The sequence below is a fragment of the Antechinus flavipes genome, chromosome 5, assembly GCF_016432865.1.
Source record: "Antechinus flavipes isolate AdamAnt ecotype Samford, QLD, Australia chromosome 5, AdamAnt_v2, whole genome shotgun sequence".
In the NCBI taxonomy this organism is placed as follows: domain Eukaryota; kingdom Metazoa; phylum Chordata; class Mammalia; order Dasyuromorphia; family Dasyuridae; genus Antechinus; species Antechinus flavipes.
Genome location: NC_067402.1, coordinates 202,394,689 through 202,405,101, shown reverse-complemented (window position 1 = coordinate 202,405,101; position 10,413 = coordinate 202,394,689).

The window sequence follows — 10,413 nt, the reverse complement described above, 5'->3', positions numbered from 1 at the left end:
GTATAAACAGAATCTAGGTTGAATTTTGCTTGTCAAGGGCACACCCTTTTCTAAAAATGTATAAAAATGGTTTTGTCTTTAGTTACTAAGAGAAACCACTGACCATCAATTTATTATTAGCTACTTTAATTATTAAATCCATTATTAATTATACAGAAATTCTCTCTCAGATTTTTCCTTCATCCTACCTATATCTTGAATGTTCAATTATTTACCACTTTTTACCCTCCTCTATAGTGTTGGGGTTTTTTTCGGGGGGGGGGTGTTGACCATTTGCCATGAAATCTCTATGAGTTCATGCCTACTCACTCTTCTGAATACCACTTGTCCCTAAGGACTTTCTGATTTCCCTTTCCCTGAGCTAAATGGTGATTTCTTTAAGCAAAAAAATTAAAATTGCTGTATGTATTATAAAATATCTCTCTCCATAGAACTATAATTCAGTATAACTCCTTTTTACTATAGAAATGAGATTTTTGTCTTTTTCTCTCTGTTTCAGTTCTTACCTTTTTTTTTTTTTACCTTACTCCTCACCCGTTCTCTTGTGAATTCTCTTTTTCCTGAAAGACTCCAGAATTATTTTCCCTTCATTATCAATGTTAACTTGATTCTCTTCCCCCCTCCATATTATTTTTCAACTCTTCCCTTGAATGTATTCTTAAATTTCAGCAGATTAGTATCACAAAAGAGTTAATTCAAGTCTAGTTAAGTGTTGTGAAGCTTAGTCCTTAATGTTTTAGGGAAAGAAAGACTAGAATAAAGCCAACAAGAAGAGTTACTAGTTTCTATCATGTTTTTATCTCTTTATCCATAATTTGCTGCTTTAGGCATTTGGTAAGCTAAAATATTTTTCTCCTAATGGGAGAGCTCCTCTGATCTGTATTATCTGGCATAAATTCTCATATGTATATTTTTGTTTTCTACTTTGCCATATATTTCAAAAAATGGGTTTCTTTGTTTTTTTGCTATGTGTGTTCATTGTGGAACTACCATTTGGTGGGAAATGGGTCATGTGTGAAATATAAAGCTTGGGGTCAAAGATCCAAGCTATTGAGTCAAAAAATCACTGATAAAAATTATTAGGAAAACAGAAATGTTGTCTGGCAATAGCTAGGCATAGACCAAAATCTCATACTGTATACCAAGATAAGATCAGAATGGGTACAAGATTTAGACATAAAGGGAGATATCATAAGCAAATCAAAGAAGCATGAACGAAATTACCTGTCAAATCTGTGGATAGGGGAAGGATCCACGTAAGAGACCAAAGCTCACAGAAGGTAAAATGGATAATTTAAATTACATAAAATTAAAAAGGCTTCACAAACAAAATTAATGAAGCCAAAATTAGGAAGGTATAAAGCAGAAACTGGGGTAAAATTTTGGAATTTCTCTGATAAATATTTCATTTCTCATATATATAGAGAGAAACTGTGCCAAACTTTTTAAAAATAGCAGTCATTTTCCAATTCAGAAATGTCCAAAGAATATGAAAAGGTAGTTTTTTTCTTTTATTTTTATGGTATAAGAAGTTTCTTTAAATTTCTTTTATTTTCTTTTGGAAATTATGTTTTACTTTTTCTAATTACATGTAAAGATAGTTTTCAACAATCATTTGTTATAAAATTTTGAGTTCCAAATTGTTTCTCCTGGATTCAGTTAAGCTAAAAGAGAGAAGCAGAGAGTTCTCCTCAGTTTCTCTCAGAAATAACACTTTATTAAGTCTTTAAGTGTATTCCAGAGTGGCAGAACCCACTAAACAATGGAGTAAAATAATTTTCCAGCTTAAAATAACTCAAAAAGACTTCAGGAAAGGTTTGTCTCACTTGACAAAGGGAAGGATGGCCCAATGCAGGTACGGTACAGGAAATTTAGCAGGAAGCTCTTGCCACAGCATCAATCAGCAGAAGTGGCCTCTCAATCGTAGCCCAGTAGGCTAGTTGTGAAATTTTCGGCCCAATTGTAGAAAACAAATTGTGAGCCCTTGAACCCTGGCACAATATGCTTGACTAAACCAGGCTAATGTGGAAAAGCCCCAGTGTAGAAAGCCGTGGGAGACCTCTGAGGCTCTGCAAAATAAACTTGGGACAGTCTCTTCTACTCCTTAGGTGCAGAGCAAAACTTGTAGAAAAAAGCAAAAAAAAGCAAAAGAGCTACTATGTATTAGCTACAGAAAGCTACTATGGCAATAGAGAAGATTAGAACACAAAAACACAAATTCATTAGAACAGATTCAATGTGATCATGTAAAATGTCTACATGTGAAACCTCAAAGGGGAATATTAATTAGTTCCCAAGCTCAAAAAATTCTCTTGGAAGATTAAAAAACCTAGTAAGAGATAGAAGAAAAACTGGGAAAAGAAATGAGAACTCTGCAGAAGAATTATGAAAGAAAGTCAACAGAACGGAAAAGGAAGCATAAAAACTGAATAAAGAAAATAACTCTTTAAAAATAGATTTGACAAAGTAAAAAAAAAAATACATTGAAGAAAACCAGAAATTTGTTTTGTATGACTATATGTTTACATTGGTATCACATTTATTGCCTTCTCAATGTATGGAGGAAGATTTGAAAGAGGGAAAGAACTTAAAACTTAAAGTAAAAGTAAAATTTAGTTTTAAAAAAGCTTGGATTCTGATCCCTTTTCCCATTATAGAATAGCAAGGAAAGATTTAGCTCAAAATTTAGTTACTTCCCCTAAACTAATACTATTAAAGGTGAGGATAGATATAATTCTATTCTGATAATATCTTTCTCTGAGAAGAGAAGAGTGACCAAACTCTTATTCCAATATTCTATATCCCTATTTAGCAGGAATTAACACTTTCCTTGGGAAAGTTTGAGAGACAGAGATATTAGAGGTGTTTATTTTTGCTTGCCTATGAACCACATCAAGACAATCATATTACAAATCTTTTTTGTGTTTCTTTGATAAAAGAGAGGATGTGAGTGGGAGAGGATTTCTTTTTTAAAGGAATGATGATAACATCATAATAACAATTGACATTAATGAACCTTTTTATTGTTGTTTTTTCAATCAATTTCACTGAGTTTCAATTTTCAATACTTTCCCTGTTTTAGGTAGTAGAGCATAAATTCAAATTTCCAGTGTTCTATTATATTCCTAAATGCCTATATTTCCATAGTGACTTTTTCTCACCATACAATATAGTTCTTTTGCTGAAGAAAAAAAACAATATCTCTATACTCATTAAAAAGTTTTTTGTCTTTTCCCATTTCATTTTTCTTCCTGAACTGTCAAAGTTTCTAAGAACTGTCCTACAGGAAAAAAGCTATTTGAAACTAAATATCCTGAAGAAACAACAAGCTTTCCAATCATCGATTCAGATTTGGAGAAATTTGGGGCAATTACGGAGCAAGTCAAAAGCTAATAATTCTGTAGTGTTTCATTGTTCTCCCATAAGAAATTTGAATCCTAAAGATACTGATTAAGACTAAACATAGAATCATTTACTGAATTTTTAATTGTGTGTTTCTCATATATATAGCACTATATTACGTATTATAGAAGGGAAAGTGTTATCAGAATCATTATTTGTATGCCAACCTAAAGTTTACAAACTGCATTGTAAATACTATCTAGTTTTATCTTTATGACAACCCTGGGAATTAGGGATTATTATTGTTACTTCTATTTTACAGATGAAGAAACTAAGACAGACAGAGGTTAAGTGGCTTGCCCTGGATCACATAGCTAGCAAGTGTCTAAGGTTGGATTTGAACTCAAATCTTTCCAACTTCAAATTCAGCCCTATATCTGCTAATGTGGAGAATAAAGAAATGTAAGATATGGTCTCTCCTTTCTGGAATTTATCAATTAGCTGGGGAGATGAAGTCAATATATATGAAAAATTACTGTGTGATCATGAGGAAGTCATTTAACCCCTCTGAATGACACTTTTCTTTCCTATAAAATGTGGTCATTTCTGCCGTATTCACTTTACAGAATATGATTGAATGAAAATCTACCAAAATTCTCTCTGTCCCAGCCCAACTCCCAATGTGGGTTATGGATTAGGTCAGATTCTTCCTAAAAGGTGACAAAGTTGGTACTTGAATGGCTTGGCGAGAGGGCAAGGCTTAAGATATGCCTTCCTTGACATAGCTTCCTGATGGCTTCTGGCTGTACTGATGTGGTCATGTAAGGTCATAAACAACCCAACTGGATTTGGTGTTCTTATGACTTATAGATATCTGAAGACTAGATGAGTCATCATATCTAGTTCTGCTTACCAGATATTTTTCCACATGGCATTGGGAAAGGAGAATTAAACTGAAGATTAAACTGTCACTATATCTTTGTTTTATTGCTATATTAAGGCTAATTAATCTTTTGGTAATTGTTCAATGACCTCTTTGCACTTCATTTCATTCCAACATTGAACCTGAACTAATTTGGATGCTGGCATCAGGACACCAATATAACACAAGTATAATACAGTATGTAAAAGGTCATTTAGATCTTAAAGTGTCATACAACGACGACAATGATGATGATGATGATGATAATTCACATCTTTTTCAATGAAGTTCACATGGAAATGTTCTAGGAAAAGTAGCTATTCTTTTCTTGTATGTTTAATATTATATTGACTATTGCACAGATAGATGAAATAATTGCTTTAGTAATTTAATTAAAGCATTAAGAGATAACTCATCTTCTGTGGGATGAAAGCATCCTTTGAACAATCCTAGTAGGAGATAAGACAACAGGGATAATCCTGTTTCTACATGATTTTGATCTCCTCTACTAGATATCTATTTTTAGGAATTTTTTTGTTCCGTGGTGAAAGATAATACACATTTTGTATGACAAAATCTTAAAAAATATTGTCAAGGCCATTTTATGGATCAATGTCATATCAATGCAATCATGAGTAACAATCTGATTTTGTAGTCATGGTGCAAGTGCATCATATTTCATTAATTTAGTTATTTAAGATGTTTTGAGGTATATGCTTATAGTATGAGACCTCTGTCAATCCATTAAAAACAAAGAGCTTCTGATCTATTATTGCAGCCACAAGGTCATGGCTAAATATTTGGTAGGCAATAAACTTGTGATATACAGTAACATATTGTACAATTTCTACCATTTTGTTTTTAATTTTTTTTATTTTTAATGGAAAAAATATTTTCTTTTCCTCTTACCTCCTTTTATTGGGAAAAAGAAAAGAAAAATTCTTGTAACAAATATGCATAGTCAAAAAAAATTCTCCCATTGATCATGTCCAAAAAACATCTAGGTTTCCTCTGGCAATTTGATGATGGTAATCAAAGTGTATTTTATGTTCAAATTCATAGGAAAAGGTATGATACACTGGTCAATGTGTAAACTCAATAGATGATTTTGCTAACTTCATTGTTTCTTACAGTTTGAAGAAACACAGAGTCCTTGTATATCATACTGAGTGCCATTCCCTCACTTTGTCAAAGTACCCTCTCACCAAGAACAACTGATTGGACTTTAAGAAGATTAATATTTGTGTTGTCATTGTCCCTTTTGTTATTCTTCTTGTTATCATTTTTAAGATTTTTCAATAACTTAGCTGGTACCTAGAATGAAAGTCTTAGTTCAGTTTCCACTTTAGTCTTTGTAGGACTAAAACTACATTTAATATTGTTTGAATCAAAACACTTCTACTTAAAGGAAAAAAAAAAAAACCTTTCTAGAAAAAATCTAGCCCACTATCTTTTATCCCTGGGGACCTTTATCACACACACATTTGTCCACAAGTATTTCTGTTCCTGTTCTATCAATGTCAGATCATGAAGTCAGATTTTAGATACTCATTTTGAAAATGGTTTTCTACCCTACAAAGAATCCAAAGAGCTATAGTGCCACCTTGTGAGAGTAAATTATTTTCCCTGACCATTTCAAAAATAAAAACCTCAGTTTTAGAACTCAAAGAAACTTATTCTTATTTTAAAGACAACAATTTTTTTTATACTTCTTTCAATGGATGGAAAAATTCCTGACAAATGAAGTCAGTATCAATAATGTGTCATTATTATTGTTACACTGGGACAATTAAAGGAGAACAATTAAATTAAATGCTATCCTAATTAAAGAAGTACTCTGAATATGATTCTACACCTTTTTCTCAATAATAGTGATAAAAATATTGTGTTTCTTTTTTGTCATTCAATCATTTTAAAGTGGTTTCAAATTTTTTGTGACTCCATTTGTGGTTTTCTTGACAAGGATATTGGAGTGGTTTGAAGGATGTTTTGAAGAAATAAACTAACTCCTACCTCTACTTACCTTGGGAGTTAGTTCTTTAACATATCCAAATCATTTCAGAGTTATCAACACCTTTTTGATGCTATGCAGGTCTTGAGCTTCAAATCACTCTACAGCTATGGCCTAATCATTCACATTTTTTACTGAATTCAGCAATACTATTTGGCACAAAGATTCTAAATTTGTGACATGAGTTAACAGCATCTATTGAAATGAGTAGGAAAAATATTTATCTCCTGAAAAAGCAGACACAACCAAATTGTCCCAAATCCCTAATTGAATATGAGGTTTGATTGATTTAAGAGTATCCCTAAAGACTACTCTAGCACAGAACTAGCCTTGGGCTTGTGACAAATTTGTAAAACTTTTTACAGAAAGTTTAGGCAATTTGATGTCTTAGAAATAACACTTTGCATTGAGACATGAAGACCGGAATGGAAATCCATTGGTAGAATTTACTAGTTATGTAACTCTGTGTAAACTGATTACTCAACCTCTTAGAGTTGGTTTTCTCATTTGTAAAATGAGCACAAAAATACTTGCATTCTTTATTTTCAAGGAAAGTTCTAAGTGAATTTTTGTTCTTGATTTTCAGTCATGTCTAATGCTTTATGACCTCATTTAGGGTCTTAGCAGAGATATCGGAATGATTCTCTAGCTCCTTTTACAGGTGAGGAACTGAGGCAACCAGATTATACAGCTAGTGAGTGTCTGAGGCCAGATTTGAATTCAGAAAAAATTAATCTTCCTGACTCTAGGTCTGACACTGTTCACTGTGTCACCTAGCTGCCCTAGGTGAATATCAAGTTTCAAGTATATGTCAACTATTATTATTATCATTATTATTTTTTAAAAAACAGAACTCAAACAACAACTAGAAACTGAGATACCACTCTCTGCCTTTTTTTTTCATTTCTATAGGAACATGATTTGTTGTGTAACTATCTCAGACAGAGGCAACCAATTTAAGTTTATTCCCCTGTTTTCCCCTGGAAATACACAACAAGCAGATTATTAATCTACTCTTAAGCATATACCTTTTTCTTTAAGCTCCATCCATTCATGATATGGAATAATTTGAGATGGAGAATGGAAAGTAATTTTTTTTACAAAGTAGCATTTCTGGAAGGAAAAGTCTTCCCTTACTGCCGCAGCATGCTATGAAAATATAACAGAGGGAAAGAATGTCACCAGTAAAATGGAAGGGGCTTCTTTTTTTTCATAGAAGACAACAAATATAATTTCTTCCTAGTGCAAATCGGAATATAAATCAAGCACTAGTGGAGCAAGAACTTTAATTCATCTGTTAAACAGCTCCAATTTCAATGTTTATTACATAGCAGCATGAAATTCTATGAAAGCCTCCTGAATATAGAATTAATTTTTTTGTAATTTTTAAAGGACTACAGAAAAATTCTGAGATATATAGGAGAAAAACTACCAAATCATTTTGTTGTATCAAGATTAAATCTGAATTTAAAAAAATTTCATTTTGTGCTGGTACCATTAGGTATCAGATTTTTATTGAGAAGATATATGATTATGATTATGTGAATATATGATTATGACGAGATAGTTAAATATTTTATATTCTGACATTAGTTTTAGTTTATGACATTGCTCCTCAACCACAATGTTTTTTCTAATTCTTTTGCATTCTTATGAATCTAGATAATTCCTTATTTTAAAAACATGAAGCACATTATGAATCATATTTCTTCTGTAAGCATGAGCCATTTACTCATAAGATCCATTATATGCCTTTTTTTCCAATGTTCACTCTTGGGTGAGATAATTCTATTACTTAAGTGAGCATCTCTCTATTCATCTGAGATAGAAGCCTAGAGGATTGGGCTTAAATAATCTTCCCAGGATAATATAACCAGGTAGAAGAGGAACTTGAATCTAGGTCTTTTTGGCTTTGAGTTTGGTTTTCTTGTCAAATATTTTCAATTGCCTAAAGAATCAAATATTATAAGAATTTTACAGAGATAGCTATGGGTCAGTCCAGAGTTGCACAAAAATCCTACAACAACTCTGAAGTAGACAAGAATGGGGAGAAAGAAATGGTATACACTCAAGTCTCCAAATGAAGCTGTACTTAAAAGAAAGGTTCTAGACAGAACCCAATATAATGGTATCTTGGGAGACTCAAGACAAGAATGCAGTGCAGGGACAGCCCAAGAGTTCCACAGGAAAAGAAAAAGCCTTAAATTAAAGGGCAAGATTCTTCTGTGCCAGGAATTGTAATAAGTGCTGGGAATAGGCTTTGCTCTCAAGGAGTTAACAATCTTATAGGGTAAGATAATATATTTTTTTAAAAAGCAGGATAGGATGGGAAGGGTACCTGACTTAGGGAATATTGAATTCCTATAGCTAGGCCTAGGCCCCCTCCTTAATTAGAGAATCTAGGAGGTAAGGGCTGTAAGGGCAGGGAATACTGAGAAGGTAAAAGTTTCAGAGTTGCTCTCTGGAGAGCAGTTATGAAATACTATGAGATCGTTTCCTTGGGCTCCCTCCTTAAATGGAGGATCTGGAAGGGAAAGGCCCAAAGGGTGGGGGGATATTAAGGGAGAATGAATGGAGTTGGTGTTTATCTTGGAAGAAGAGTTTCTGTAAATGATGGAATCCAGATGAAAAATCATCATACTTTTGATCTTGCCAATACCCAAAAGAGTTTTACCAACATTTTCATGAACTCTAAAATTCTTTATTTGATCATAATCTTTTATCATTACATTTTCCCCTCTGCCTTATGACCATTAAGTCTCTTTTTAGTCCTCAACGTGACTTCCAATTCTCTCTCCCTTAAATTTCTGTTTAGTCATAATCTTTGTACTGGCTATATTCTCCTTTTATTCTTATCTTGACCTTTTAGTAAATCAGTTCTACTTTACATTATTATCTATATTTGATTCTTTGACCCATAATCTTATCCTCAGATTATTCACACCATCTGCTGCCTTTCCTCCAGAATTCATGAACTGTTAAATGGAACTGGAGAAAACCATGAAACAAGGGGAAATCACTACCAATAATGTTGTGTAATCTCAATTAGGCCCTAACTGCAACAAGACAATTTTTTTTTCACTAATCAATTCACGGTCTCACCAAGCTATTTCAAACTTTTTTTCCCTCAATACTCCCATTACACAGTCACCTCAGCTTTCACTGGAAGATCTTGCCTCATACATTACAAACAAAAAAATAATCAAAAAGAGGTCCAACACTAGAAAGTCCTCCATTCTTCCTCATTTCACATCACTCAACTGTTTTACTTTCTAGCTCCTCCTTCATCTCCCTTCCATCCTTCTCTTTTATCAAAACATGCACCGATGAACCCCTTCCATCCTACCTCCTCCACCAGATTGGACCCTCAGTTATATCCCACAATCTCCCCCATTGTTTTCTTTAAAAGTCAGGACTGAATGAGACTTCCATTCTTAATAATTTTCACCCTACATTTCTCCTTTTCATATCTAAATTCCTTGAGAAGCTATTTACCATGATTGTCTCATCTTTTTCACCTTTCACTTTCTTTTTAAACTCTCTTGTAATCTGGCTTTCAAGTACATCATTCAAGTGAAACTTCTTTCCATAATTGCCAATGACTTCTTAATTGACAAATCTGATGGTTTTTTTCTCTTTCCTCATACTTGACATCTCTTCAGCCTCTAATAATATCAGCCATCTTCTCTTGGATAGTCTCTCTGTTCTAAGTTTTCATAACACTACTCTTTCCTGTTTCACCTTCAAATTCTATGAATGCTTTTCAGTCTCCATAGCTGCATCTTCCTATGACTAATTATGGGTATCCCCTAAGAGTCTGCCAGTGGCTTTCTTCTCTTCTCTCTCTATAACTTGTTTGGTGAGCTTGTCAGATCTTATGGTTTAAATTACTACTAACTCAACGCAACCTTTTTCCTGAGCTCCAGTCTTACATCGCCAAATGCCTCTTGGACATTTCAAACTGGGGAGCCTTTAAATTTCAAACTTATTATATCCCCAAACACAATTCATTATCTCTCCCTTTCCCTGTGCTTCCAATCCTTCCATCTTTTTAACTTCCCTCTTACTATTTATGATATCACTATCCTTCCAGTCACTCAGAGTAGAAATCTCATGTCATCCTTTACTACTCACTTAA